General features: G+C 39.5%; 1 protein-coding gene across 6 annotated transcripts in view; it reads left to right on the top strand.

The window, feature by feature from the left end:
- The first annotated feature begins 2,648 nt into the window (after positions 1-2,648).
- Positions 2,649-14,360, top strand: part of CALCRL (calcitonin receptor like receptor) — a 113,354-nt gene continuing 101,642 nt past the window's right edge. The window contains exon 1 of one of the 6 annotated variants that reach the window (XM_075002016.1): positions 2,649-2,723. The gene's annotated coding sequence lies outside the window, so the exon portion shown is untranslated. Of the gene's footprint in view, positions 2,860-6,657; positions 6,724-14,360 lie in introns of those variants that run through there. The other 5 variants (XM_075002019.1, XM_075002020.1, XM_075002015.1 and 2 more) reach the window with 5 other exon arrangements.

Genomic DNA, 14,360 nt, shown 5'->3' on the forward strand with positions numbered 1-14,360 from the left:
GTGAATTCTAAACTCTAGATGGCAGCTTTACACTGCATATATCACAGTCTTATAGGCAACTAGACAGGAATGTTTCTCCACCCCAGTTTAAAAAGATTTTCTCCAGCATAGTTCACATCTGTTAACATGATACAAGAACTTTTTTTATATATATTTTGTCTCTTATGTTTGGTTGATTCACATAGTATTGCTCTATGGCTACTTCAACCCAAGAGGCTTTTCCCAGCAAAACTGGACTTTCGTCGGGGCGGGGTGGGGGGGGAAACAAAACATCTACGTGTAAAAATGCAGTTTGTTAACAGTTTTCCAGCAAAACCCAGCACATCCGCTGGCAGAGTTATACCACTCCACATTCAGGTATAACACCTCTCTCGACAGCGTTCTGTCAAAAATACAGCCATTAAGATGCTCTGGCTCCCTTTTGTTGACAGACGGGGTTTCTGGTTCCCTGGGCAGCCCTGTTTGCAGAGCTTCTGGTCAGCCGTTCTGTTGGGAGAGGGCTGGGCGGTCTGGCTGCTCTCTGTCGACAGAATGGATTGTTCTTTTGATCTGCTTTTATGTATAGACGCAATCTGTTGACAGACATTTTGCAGGGGGGTCCCTCCCAACATTGACTTCTGTCAACAGAGGCTTCTTGCGTAGATGTAGCTAATATGTTTTGGGAGAAGAGATCTGGATTAGAAAATTTGGATCTGCAAATTTGTTCTGTTTAATTCTTTTAACTTTTGGTTGCTCAGATTTATGTTTAAACTTAGGGCTTGATGATCCAAGATTTTGCTTTTCTGTAAAATTAATCTGGGCCATCAAGTCATAGGCGTAGTCATAAGTCTGAAACCCAACAGATTTTTTGTGATCCTACCATGTTAAGATAAGAATTGCTTGAGAACTTCATTTAAAAATAAAAAATAAGGTAAGGTCTTTAAATTTCACAAGTTTGCTTTGGCAAACAGATGTTCAGGTAATAAAATACTCACATCTTTGTGTACATACTCTGTGTTCATGGCCAATTCCATTTTCTTGGGATAGTGTGTAGTCCTGCTTCTCAAAAATGAGTAATTATTATTTTTCTGTATATTCTGAATAGATATTATTATGACCAAGAAGATCAAGAACTAATTTCACATCAAAGTCCAGGTTCCAACTGCTTCTTCTTCTTGTCTAGCTCATTGTAGCCCAGCAGTTCTGCTAGGGAACAGGGTTTAGCCGCTTCCATATTTCCATGATGCCACATCCTTTTAGAAGTATAAAGTAAGGTCCTGTTCTGAGTGAAATTACTCTTGATTTACATCAATATGAGTTCAGAATTTTACCCAATGCCACGTTTATTTCTAGTTGAATTGTCCATTCTTAGTCTGAGTATTTTTTTTTAAAAAGACATACATTATTCTCAAACAATGTTCACATTGATTTAAAAACCCTGCCATACTTAAGTGGAAATGAATCAGATGTCTGTAAAACTCTCAGTCCTTTAAATGCTTATCTCCTGAGCATCTTTACACAGATGTGTGGTTTCATTGAACTCATTGGCACTCCTTCTGTTGTGAGTTAGCAAAATCAGAGCATAAAACTCTGGGTTTCCATTTGTTTTGTATTGCCACATCGCTATTTACTTTTCAAGATGTCTGTTGATTTGGGAAGCTTAAAGGACACCTTGAAAAGACCTGACGTTCTGAAGAGAAGTCACCAGCACCTGCTAATGTCACTTTCCTGATTCTAAACCTGTTGAAGTTAGTGGGAAGTTATCGACTGATTTCAATCAGCACTAATTCAAGATCTAAATTTGTATGTTCTGAGGAATCCTCAAACTGGACAATAAAAATTTAGCTTTTGTTACATCACTAGCTGGTTTGGAAAATGTAGTTCTGCATTCTGTCCATCAGCAAGCCACACAGCCACTTTATCATTTTATTTTACCTTGATATTTTCTCTCGCTGTCATGCAAAAATTAAATTTTACAGCTTAAAAAATGTGTGTGAGATAGGATCAATCTGATAGTTTTAATTTAATATTAGTCTTCATGTAGAAATTTGATTCTGATCTTTAACATGAGTTTATTCTTCCAATTTTTAATTATGTCAGGATATATCTTCTCAGCACTAAATTGTCATGAGCATAAAGCAAGGCACGGGGCTGTCCTTTGCAGAAAGGATTCTGCAGACACAGTCAGGTCACTATGCTTGTATAGAGGAATGTCGTTATTGTCCTCCATTCTTTGTTTATGAGTAAAGACTTAGTTTGGTTCATTTACCTGGAAGTAGTTTTAAGCCGGGCATGCTCTCCTGAGTGGATATGTGAAAAAAAACAAGTAATTCAGCCCTGCTTTGCGAACAGTAGGAGTATGTTCAGATTCTCTTCAAGGCAGTAGTTTATCTGGATCATAAGTTTCAACAGATCTCAGTGAAGGTGACAGTAAACTAGTTTTCACTAGGAACCAAGCATTTGCATACCTGATGATATGTGTCAGTGGTCAGGCTGCCTCCTGCTCTTGTCTGGAAATATTAGAGGAGCAGTGCTTTCCTGAGATGTGCTATTTGAGAAAGAAAGTAATTTAATACTAAATGCAGGCGGGGTCAGAGTGATGTAACAGGAAGCTCTGATGTTTCCCTTCTGCTGCTGATCACTTACAATCTGACAACCTTTTCAATTCTCCTCAGAGCAACTCCTTACATTAGGCTCATCAGGCTCTGATAAAGTGGATTATACCCAGCTTCCAGGATCAGATTGTAGGTCTTTTACTATTCTCCACCTTACTGGAGGGAGGGAGAGTTGAAATTACATGCTTTAATAAATTGAAAGGGGAAAATCAAATTGAGATCCAAGAATTTATTTGATTTTTTCCCCCCAAAGGAACTGTGTTTGGTGAGTACAGATTAAAACAGCTTTCCTGTATTTTTAAAGCAGAATGATATTCCTGTGACATCTGAATGTAATTGTTAAAAGGGATATTATTAATGTTATGGAGAGGAGCTGTTTGTTTTTTAACCTCAGCATGTTGGTAATCTGCAGAGACAGAGGTATAAGAAACCAAGTCTGTGTTTATGTTCTTAGTGCAGGAATGCTGAGCTGATTTTATGACTGATATTGTTAAAATATTAATCAAAAGTTGGATTGGTTGAAAAGGATAATATAGACAAGACACCTAAATCTGCACTTACAAGATTCTATCAGAAGCCCTGTTATAATCCCATCAAGTTTCAGCAATTGCATCTGAAGGGGATTAGGGCTTTACTTGGGAAATTGTCTTTAAGACTAATTCAGAACAACTGTTTTTTGTCTTGTTTTGTTTTTCCAGAAAGGAAGAGTTAAGTGATAGAAGCAGAGCAGTTCTCTTTACTGGCTTTTCTTATAGCCCCACTGTCCTTATTCTTGTACAGGCAAAAGGGATTATATTTGATTTGGAGCAGAATAACTCCTTGTTACTTTATAACAAAATTTTAAAGGATTTTGTTATTTTTAAGTAAAAAACTGTGTGTTTGATAGTCAGGGTTTGGTGAGGGTTTTTTTTTTCATTTTCTTTCTTTCTTTACAGCATTCCTTTCCCCACCAAGTGTGTGTTGGGGGAAGGGGGCATTGTTGGGGAGGATGGGGTTGGTGTTTTGGTTTCTCCTTCCATGTTGAGCTTTATTTTTTTTTAAAGGCTTCCTCCTTTTCCTCAATTTAGTCAACCATTGCAATATGGAAAATTGGACATTTATTAGAGGAGTACATGCCTTTTGTTATAAAGGGTTAACCTGATGCTAAAGTTTAGTAGCTATCTTGTTTGCCCTAAGGGAGGATTACACTTTCTAATTTAGAAGTAGTATTTCCTGTCTGTATCTATGAAGCCACATTCCTCTGATAGTTACCTTTGTTAGTCAATTGCTGCTGCATGTGTGTAAGTATGATGTGGGGAGGGCTCATGGCATGGATCTTTTAGAGGTAAAACCCTTATGAAAGTGTAAGATATTACTGGAAATCTATGTTGAGAAATAATGTGGGCAACAGTGTGTATATGAAATAAAAATGGGGCATTGCCCTGTAATAATTCAGTTAGACCATGCTCATATTTTGCAGGCATTAATACCGGAAAATCATGGAAGCATGTGTGGTGTTACTATCTTTACCTTGCAAAATTTATATTTTATACCTAGTGCCAGGCTCTGCTCTCACTGTCAGCTGATTATGTTCATACATTGTGGAACCTAATCACTCATTTGCTAAGGTGGAGGATTTAACAATTAAGTATGATGTTTTATAAATGGCTCAGCTATGCTTCCTGTAAATCTAGAGTAAATCCATTGAAATCAATTAATCTAGGACAGCATGCAGGATTGCTAACTTTATTGGTTTTATCTTTAAAGCTGTGATTTTCAAAATTTGATCATTTGCAGACCCCGTAAAAACTTTGAATCAACGTGCGTACCTCTTTGGAAATGTATTGTCTGCATATGTAGCTGAATCATGTTCAGTCTGTTCTTAATGTAAGATTTTCACAGAGCCTTTACACATAATCTGAAAACCACTGCTTTGAGGAAAACAACCCACAGAAATCAGCTGCAAGGGGAAGAGTGTGGTCAGTTGTACACTGTGTATTCATGTGTTTTTTATGTGTGATTAATGTCGCAGTTCAGAGATGTTAATACTATCTACTTGAGGCACTGTGTTTTAGTGAGTTATTGTATTTAATTGCATGATTCTGCTTCCACTGAGGTCAAACTCTCAGTGAACCCAGGATCAAACCCAATGGCAACAGGGACAAAGGCCATTTAGCGCTGATAAAAGCAAGCAATAAAAATCATAGGAAAAAGTGCCACTCTCATCATTAACTAAATACCAGAACACATTGGATACAGCAACTTTGTCAGATAAATGGTTGTGGTGCCAAGCTTAACTTTGCACAAGTGCGTAGCACCGGAGACTTAGAAGGGACTACTCAAGTGCGCATTGCTGAGCATGCGAGTGTTTGTTTGCCAGTGCAAGGACCTAATCTAAAAAGTATTAAGTATATCTGACCACAAACCATGGGTAGGACAAGTATAGAATCAAATTCTGTGCTAATCAACATCCAGATTCTTCCAGCCTTACTCCAGCTGCGTGACAAGTTCCAGAGGGGAAGCCATGTTAGTCTGTATCTACAAAAAACAACAAGAAGTCATGTGGCACCTTTATAGATTAACGGATACATTGCAGCATAAGCTTTTGTGAGCAAAGATCCACTTCATTGGATGTGTCTTTGCCCATGAAAGCATATGAGCCAATATATCTGTTGGTCTATAAGGTTCCACATACTTCTCATTCTTCAAGATGAGTGATAACTTGCTCAACCCAAACACACAATGGCCCATGGCAATCAAAACTCAAAGTGATGTCAATGGAAGTTCTGCTCAGTTTGCAGAAAGGCAAAGTTTGTCTTTTCTGATTTGGTAGAATAGAGGAATTCCAGGCCCCACTGAACTCCACAGGAGGTCTTCCAGTGACCAGCATTTCACCAAAGGTGTGCATGTTATAGTTGGTTTTAAATTTGTTATGCTGAGGGACTACCTGCAGCACAGACATCAGGATGCCTCCCCTTACACCTTTTTGTTTATATTTCTACTTACACAAAGCGGTAGACATTTTTTAGTAATTTCACAATTTTTTTGGTATTTATTCACTTGCTGTCTGAAAACACTGAGTAAATTAAAATTAAATTGGGTCAAATTCTGCCCTGCGTATGTGTTATGAGCACATGCCCTGTGTATGTGTTTACTCTCTGAAAAGTTCCATTAATTTCTGTGGGATTGCTCATGGAGTAAGTTACTAGTAGACATGAGTAAGGGTCTCTGAGTCTAGATAGCGGGAAAATAAGTGTAAAATTGGCCGGCTGATACTTGCTGAGTTAAGTTCTTGCAACGGCAAGTGGAAGTTACTCATCTATGAAAATTTTGTACAATTGGGCCCACAAAATTTTCAGAAATGTCAAGAGGGCAAACTAACTTGGATACTTAAGTAACTTCCCCCAAGAAAATACTAGACCCAGTTTGTTTCCTCTGTTAAAGTATAAGCATGAAGTGTACACTGTGATATTAAAAAGATATATGTCTATGAAGTGTTATAGTGAATATTAAAGAGCTCTGGTGCTACTTAGAGAGTGGCTTAATTTAAGCTTTCTTGAGGAAGTTTTCTGCTATGCATTTGTTTACAGTTTTCTTGGTTTTAGTCGTAAAATTCCTTCTGTGAGTACTGTTTAGCTGTGATATGTATGCACAGTACTGAAATAAACTCACCTCTGCTGCAAAAGCTTATACAGTAACTTTTTATTGTTTTTTTTTCCATCAACTATAGACCAAAAAGTGTCTTTGATTAATAGGTATGCTTATTGAAAATACCTTCCTTAGGTTTAGTTTCTCACCTAGGATGGAAAATGTTTAAAACTTTAATACACCAGAATTTTTGAAACTTATTATAGCATAGCATTGTGCTTACAGACAAATGAATAATTCTACAACTACAATACACTTGATTTTGTGAAGAAAATATTTTAAATGAGGAAGAACAGGATCATTTTTGTTGTTTTGTCCATATCATGCTGTTTTTCATTCATAATTTGGATAATTATTTATATTTCTGAAATAATTAAAGAAATTCTGTGTTAAAAGGATGTCATGCAAATTCATTCAGTTCTTATATTCTTCAGAAAAGAGAGAGGGCACAAGGATCAATATTTGAAACTGAATACTGTTCAGTGTTGTCCTTTATAAACAGGTAAATACAGAGAATTTACTCCTTTCTCTTTAAATTGTATTTGTTCTTAGTACATCTATTGAAATTCTCTACAGTATCTTTCTGAAAATAACTGACTGGAAAATATATGTATACATGTTACACAGAGAAGCAGGAAATAGACAATTACCAAATTTCTGTTTAGAGAACTCAACAATCCAGAATTACAATATTAATTAAAGTCGCTTTTATCAAGTACCTTTTGCTTTTTGTAGAGCTTTTTGTCCTATTCTGAAGGCAGATGTGGAAGAGTTAACTTTTTCATTTTCAGTCAAAGTCTTGTTTTCTCTGTTGTTCTGCCTTTGATTCCTCTGACTTGTTTATGGTGTTTACATTTTCCCAGCAAAGCTATTCTTCTTTCTGCCTTACCCTGTTTGCAAACACTTTGAATCATTGCTGTGGTATATATTGTCAAGTAGGACTATAAAGAGATTTTGTTTCAAACAGCTTTCTCAGGATAAGAGATGAGTGAAATTCATTATTTCGAAAAATGAACTAAGTTTAAAAAATGGCTTGGCTTAAATTAAGTAATATCCTCACTGCACCTCAGGTGGTATAAATCATCGTATCTCAGCATAAAACAAGATCAGTCCCATTTTACACCAACTGAGGATCTTGCCCAAGAAGTTCAGATTGCATGGGACATCAGTAAATCATAGCTGACAAATAAGCAACTAAGGGAGTGTTAGACAATGTAAGTTGATACTTGATTAGATCCTGCAGGTCTTACTCAAGCAAATTCCCTCCTGAGTTCAGGGAGAATTTTGTCTAAGTAAGGACTGCAGAATACAGCTTGTATTAGCCAGGTTCACAATGGAACACCAAGTGCTATGAATTTAACACAATGACAATGTAACTCTTTTTCCCTAAAGCATGTTCTGTAGATATTTTATTTTAAAGCAATGTTCTCTTCAGTGTTTGGTAAATCATACTTCCATTTCATAATATCATTGATAGTGTAGTAATTTAAAACTTTTAGAATTATCTTGGGGTCTTTAATGATATGCCCACATTTGAAAACTGAGAGAACTGCAGTAGTATGAAATTATAAACTAGAACTCTTTATTTTGCTTCTTGTGTGTACAATGGTGAGGCTGCTCTAGAAAGATGTCAGTAGTAATTTGAGTGCTTTAAGCTATTGGTTAATTAGTATACTTTGCTGGATGGAAGAGAGAAGATAATACCAACTGAAACGCTGTGCTGGGATCTCATTTGCAGTTAGATTTGTACTGGGATTGCTTTGTTTTGAGACTTCAGAAAATATTTATTCCCACCTGTCTCTGACAACAGAAAAAATGTGATTTGGTTCCAACATCTTATGTTTAATAATTCTCATTTGATGTATTTCAATGACTTTCTTAACAGCATGAGGCCCTCTACCCTGCCTTGCCATGAATGGGAATGTGTATTTCTGCAGATACCGGATATACATAGAAGAGGAAAATCTTACTTTAATATAGAAACATACCTTTTCATGCTGCCTTCTGTATAATGGGGACAATCACCTTTCTGTTTATTGAATATAGCAAATGTCACTTTAGGATCTAAAAGTAAGAAACTAGAATTAAATCAGAGATTTGGGGGCAGAATGTACATTTGAAAATCTTCTCTTTCCAAGGCATTTTTCAAGATGACTTATTGAGCGTGGCAGTTAATCTTGGGTGATTTTTATTAAATCTTTTGCAATATAGGAATCTTGCCAGTTGTCAGGACCCCTTCAGAGTATCAGATCATGATAAAATACAACTGTAGATCTGCATCTGGTACAGAATGAGAAATTTCAAAGCCAAAGGTTAGTTTTGAGCCAGGAAAGGTATTAGAACCATCTTTGTTTCTCATATTGCTAGCAGCTTTTATGAGCATCTGTATTCATTGACTAAACTCCTGTTGACAGTGTTTCCACATATAAAATTGGACTGAAAAGCGATCCACTCTGTGGATAGAGAGTGGCTGGACTGCCTGGCCTGCTTTTGATAGAATGGCTGACCAGAAGCACAGCAGACAGGGCTGCCAGTGACCCGGAAAACTTGTTTGTTGACAGAGGGCCCTCCAGAGCATCCACACAACACTTTTTGCCAACGGATTCTGTTGAGAAAGGCATTCTGCCTCATGCGGGGTAAGCAGAAGTCTGTCAACAAAAGTGCCAAGTTCTGTCGACAATATGTCAACAGAACACATTTTTAGTGTGGACGCTCCACAGGTTTTGTTGACAAAATTGCTGTTTTGTCAAAAAAAAAAAACAAAAAAAACAAACTTCTAGTGTAGACATAGCCATTTTGCAGTAAGTTCCAGAAGTCTTCCTTGCAAACCCAAACTCAGTCTAATCAGTAGGAACAGTAGTAGCACAAGTGACACATTTTCAGTTCCTCTGAGTTCAGTAAGCAACTTTGTAATAAATTGTCATGAACATGTATTTACTGAGACAATTCACACATTGTTTTCCATTCAATTTTTGCTCAGAATGACATAATACCTTGCATATTTATGGCTGGTTTCAATGTGAACATATTTTGAGTAGAGGAACTTGTATACATTGCACCAATTTATTAGAAGGACAACTCTATATTTATTGAAGGCAAAAGTCATACCCATGTGCTGCTGAGAGAGAGCCTACCAAAAAAAAAATGTGTTCATTATGTTCTGATGGCTTTCAACTTACTTATATAGATGTATATTGACAGAAGCACAGTTGTTCTCAATCACTGCATTGCTGGAAAGAATTGCTTTGTGTCTACTTCTCCTAAACTGAATAGATATATTTTCCTGAGCATCTGAATTCCACTTGCTTAAAAATGAGGTTTCACTCTGCAGCTGCTTATATTTCTTCTTACAGATCTTCTAATTTATAGCCCATGAACTCAGATAGATGGAAAAATTATACCCGCTTGACTAACAAAAAAACCAGCAGTCAAGTAGCACTTTAAAGACTAACAAAATAATGTATTAGGTGATGAGCTTTCATGGGACAAAGTGCTACATGACTGCTGCTTTGCTTTGTTACAATACAGACTAACACAGCTATCTCTCTGTTACTATTCAACGTGGCAGGTGGCTGTATAAGGGTACACGCTGAATAGAATGCCTCACTCACTAGCTGCCTTCGGAAACCAGTCCTTCAAATCCTGGGATGTCTTGATCTGCCTATAAGTGAAACCAGAGAACACATGATATTAATAAAGGAAAAACTGATGCCTGTCAAGGTTATGCTGATGCTTGAAAAGTCCTAGGAACAATTGACAATACAAGTCTGTAGTTTCACTACAAAGAAGCTGTGTCATGCATAGGCTCCATTAGAGAGACCTGCAGAGAAAGACAATTACCACAGAAAGGGACTCGCCCTACTGATGGACAAAAGATTGTTTCGGCATAACAAAGGGTGGCAAAGGGAATTTGTAATCTTATAGACAGGAGGCATCTTCAAGGGTGAGTATATTCCCATGAAAAATGTATCCTGATTTCTGTGAGGCCAGCCAGCTCTTTGGCAGAGGAGGGAAAACCTACTTTATGAGATAGGAAAAGTAACTGTTAATAACTTGAGACCCAAGTATGTGTTTTGTGATTTTGGTACATACTGTAGCTGTTTCCAGCCCTCCCTCTTGTGTCTAGTTGAATCTCTAACTTTTCTGAAATACTTCATCTTCAGTTTTATTGCAAGTGCTGTGTGTTATACAGGAGTGGTGATTTAAGGTAAAATTAGTAAACTGAGGCATAATGAACCTTGGTGGGCAGTGGATCTGGGCTTGCTGTGAGTAATCCCACATCCAGAGGTAGCTATCACTTAGGAAAGCTTCAAAGGGATTCAGGACCTGGGGTGGCCCTATTGTTTGCTTGCCAAGTGAAGACAGCAGGCTGACATAGCCCAAAGGAAAGTGCTTGAATAGCTCCTAGCTTATATATGAAGGGGTTAAAACCCAGCCGTGGTGGCAAGGGCCCTTTCATTAGAGCCAGCGTTGAACATGGAGGCTCATAGTCCTGGTGTCCTAGGACCCATTATAAGCTGTTAAATATAATTTATCTTGCACAGCTACAGAACCTGTAACCTCAGGCCATGTTAAATAGTCCTGTTTCCTTTCTGTCCTTACTCTTTTTCCTCTTTAAGTCCCATCCTGTTCCGTTTTCATTCTGTTCCATTTCCTTTCCCGTGGTGATTTCCAGTGAGTCATTGTGCTAGGCATTAACAAGGCAGCTTGACAGCACTTCCAAAAGCTCAGCCTTTGCTGGCTCAGATGTGTGAAACTAAGCTCTGCTGTATCCTCCTTTTAAATAAAAGATAAGTGTCTGGTCTTAATACACACCTAGCTGAGGGGAGGGAGGGGATACTCTTCTGCAAATGACTATAGGATGAAAAGGAGCCAATCGCAGCCCTTACATCCTTTTTGAAAAGCCATCCTTGAGAAGAACGGATTTGTGTATTGTAACTGGACATACCTGGCAACCAAGATCTTTTAATGGCTTCTTCATTTAAGTGCTGTTGTGGTTGCACATTTGTAACGAAGACAATCAGAAGATGTCACAGCTAAGATTCCTCCTTCAGTGTTATTGTGGTATAGGCCCTCTGGCTGCCCTCACTGGAGCTGTGAGCTTCTTTCAAAGTGCAGCAGCAGTGCTGCTCCACCGCTCTGCATGGCTCTTGAGGGAAGCAGCACTGCGGCCTGAGTGACGTGAAGGGCTGTCTACACTAGGCACCATCCCTTCTGCCCTTGGCCCCACCTCCTCCTGGGTGTTGAGCCACACGCCCCCCTTCCACCTTGTTCTGAGGCCCATGGTTACTGTCACCCCCGCTATTTGGTATGTTCCACTTGGCTATTATTTCCTATTTCTGTTTGTCATGTTAAGTGTGGTCTCTCTTGTGTTATATTCTTTATTGGCACAGTGCAGCAGTGGATTTAAGCACATGCTTAAGGCCCATGCATGTCAATCAGAAGAAAAAAGGGCTTAATGTAGTTTGAGTACTCTGATTCTCCCCAAGTGTTGCAGGAGTCATGCTCATCCATCACTCACTACTAAGGAAGATCTGAAAGGTTTTGTTTCTTTGATCATAATGAGAGTGTTGTCACATCTTCTATGTCAGAACTGCCTGATTAATATTGACATTAAAATTAGATGTCAGTGCACAAAATAGAAGTGCTGCAGACCTGTCTTAAAGCATCCATATTTAAAAAGAAATAAAACTGTCAGTAGAAGTAACAATTAACTATTGAGGTTGGAAGGCCAAATAAGTGGGCTCCTTTTATTTATTATGTATTTTCCCAACAGTTTGTCTTATTGCCTTTCAGGGCTTGAATATTCCCTTAGGATGCTGTCACTCTTTTCCAACTGCAAAAATCTAAGTTCTGGCCAAAAGAAGAAGATAGGGTTGTCTTCATATTTCATCAGCGTCATTCTGGTAGTGCTGGGGGTTCCTGAACTTTTTGGAATCAAGCTCCCTTTTGATTTTTGAGAAACCCTCATGCCCCCTCACCTCTTCTTTACCATCATCCTTTTAACAAAAAAATCAATTTGTAATTTAAAATAAACTCAAAACTTGATACAAAAACATTTACTATTAAAAATAAGCACAAATAGTTTTTCTTGGCCCCTTGTGGATGACTAGTGAAGCCCCAGCTGGCCCGCTGCCTGAGCCCCAAGTCAGCCACCAGAGCTGCTTGCCCGGGCCAGACACCTAAGCCCTGAGGACCAACCACCCGAGCTGCACTGCTGGGGCCAGCCGCCCGAGCTGCACTGCCGGCGCCAGCTGCCCGAGCCCCATGCTGCCGGGGCCAACCGCCAGCCTGAGACGCCCGAGCCCTGTTCCTCTGGAGCCCGTGCCCGAGCCCCGCGAGCTGTGAGCCGCCTGCCCTCCCCGCCACCCCTCTCCCCCAAAGCCAGGAACCACCAACTCCTCGCTCTTACTCCATCCCCCTCTCCCGGAGCCACATACCCCAATCGCCCCATTTAACCCCATCCTCCTCCCCACCCCAACAACCCACACTCGCTCACCTTTACAGGAGGCAGTTAGCTCCATGTGGAACTTCACCAGCTGCCTTCTTTTTATAGTGTCTGCACCTGGTCACCCATGTAAAATGGCAGGGGCTGAGAGCCGGAAGCAAGAGCCAGCTCTTCATGTCCCCCACACAGTGGGGGCAAGCCCCACAGTTTGGGAAATGGTGTGATAGTGGCTACAAGGCCCCTGCAGCATGGTAGGAGGGTTCTGTCCTTCCCACAGACACTGAATGAATGGATTGCCAGTGCAATAGTGCTATGTTCTAGCTCATCCGGGAGCAATCATGAATCTCTCCCTTTGTAGCAATAGCCTCTGGGCCAACTGCCTGATCCTCTGTTTTTCTTATATTATTACTCAAACACTGTAATTATGTACAACAAAGAGCTCAATGAGAGCTATTTGTGCATGTTCAAGGGCAGGATTTAGCCTCTAGATTTCAGAGGGCACTTTTTATGTAGCAATATGGAGCTAAAATCAATTTGCTAGCACTCTAAGCTTCTTCAGGGGTCCTATTACACCAAAGTGAGGGACATGGCAGTCCTTTAGGATCAGTCTGATGGACAGCAAAATGCCTATACTCTCTGGGGTTGGCAGGCACTCCAGTGTGTGGGGGATATTTGAATATTTTGAAGGCAATTCAACTGAATTTTACTGGTGCTGTGGAGTCATCAGCTATAGATTTTAGATTTAGGAAAGATATCCGTTCCTATTTTCAATTACTTTTTCTCCCAGTAGGCCGAGAACACTAACATCCCAGAAAGATAGAGCAATATGACAGGCAGCTGCTAGAGCGTGAGTTCTCTTTTAAAGCTGTATTTCAGCAGGACAAGATGCCACATGGGTAATGCCCTTGCCCTGCCCATGTGTTCAGAAATCCTCAGTCAGGCCCCCAAAATCATGAGATTATTCTAAAAATCATGACATTTTAAAAATAAATTTTGTCTAAATTTAACCTAGTTGTGAGCCTTGACGTTCATCTGTTCAACTTTTCTCCCCAGTGGTATGGGCTAGAAACAGATCATATGTTTATATAAGCTCAGAAGCTGGAGGTTTAATTTAAATACTGACTACATGGTAACATGAGGAGACTCACAATAAAATCATGAGATCTGGAAGCACCAAATCTGATAAAAGTATCGAACGTGGGATATTGGGAGACTAAAGCAAATGAGGGAAAGGAAGTGAGTGAGAAGTGGAAGTCACCAGCCGACTACTACTGCACAGAGTCCATACAAACTATATGCTGCTTCTGCCATCTGAAATTTGGACTCTGTGCATTGAGCAGCTTCCTTCTTGAGAGAGCCCCAAGGACAGTCTTGTTTGTGGCGACATGGCTCCTGCAAGGAACATTTGCCTTTGGGTGAATGAGAAATGGAGGAGTCGGGCATGTTTGAGGCCTGTGTGTGAGGGGAGACTTACACAGAAGAAGAATGTGTCTCCTTTACAGCCTGTGTGACAGGCTGGACTTCCCAGTTGCTTCCAGTAAGGGGCAAATTTCAGGAATTACCACATAAGTGAGAATTTGGATCCAGATAACAGCTGTATTTCCCAGAATGCACAAGTGCTTTATTGTCTTGGTTAATATGTAAAAATATGGTCTCAGTCTTATCCCTAGAAGGCAACTTACCTATGCAAC

This window comes from Carettochelys insculpta, chromosome 8, assembly GCF_033958435.1.
Source record: "Carettochelys insculpta isolate YL-2023 chromosome 8, ASM3395843v1, whole genome shotgun sequence".
Classification (NCBI taxonomy): Eukaryota; Metazoa; Chordata; order Testudines; family Carettochelyidae; genus Carettochelys; species Carettochelys insculpta.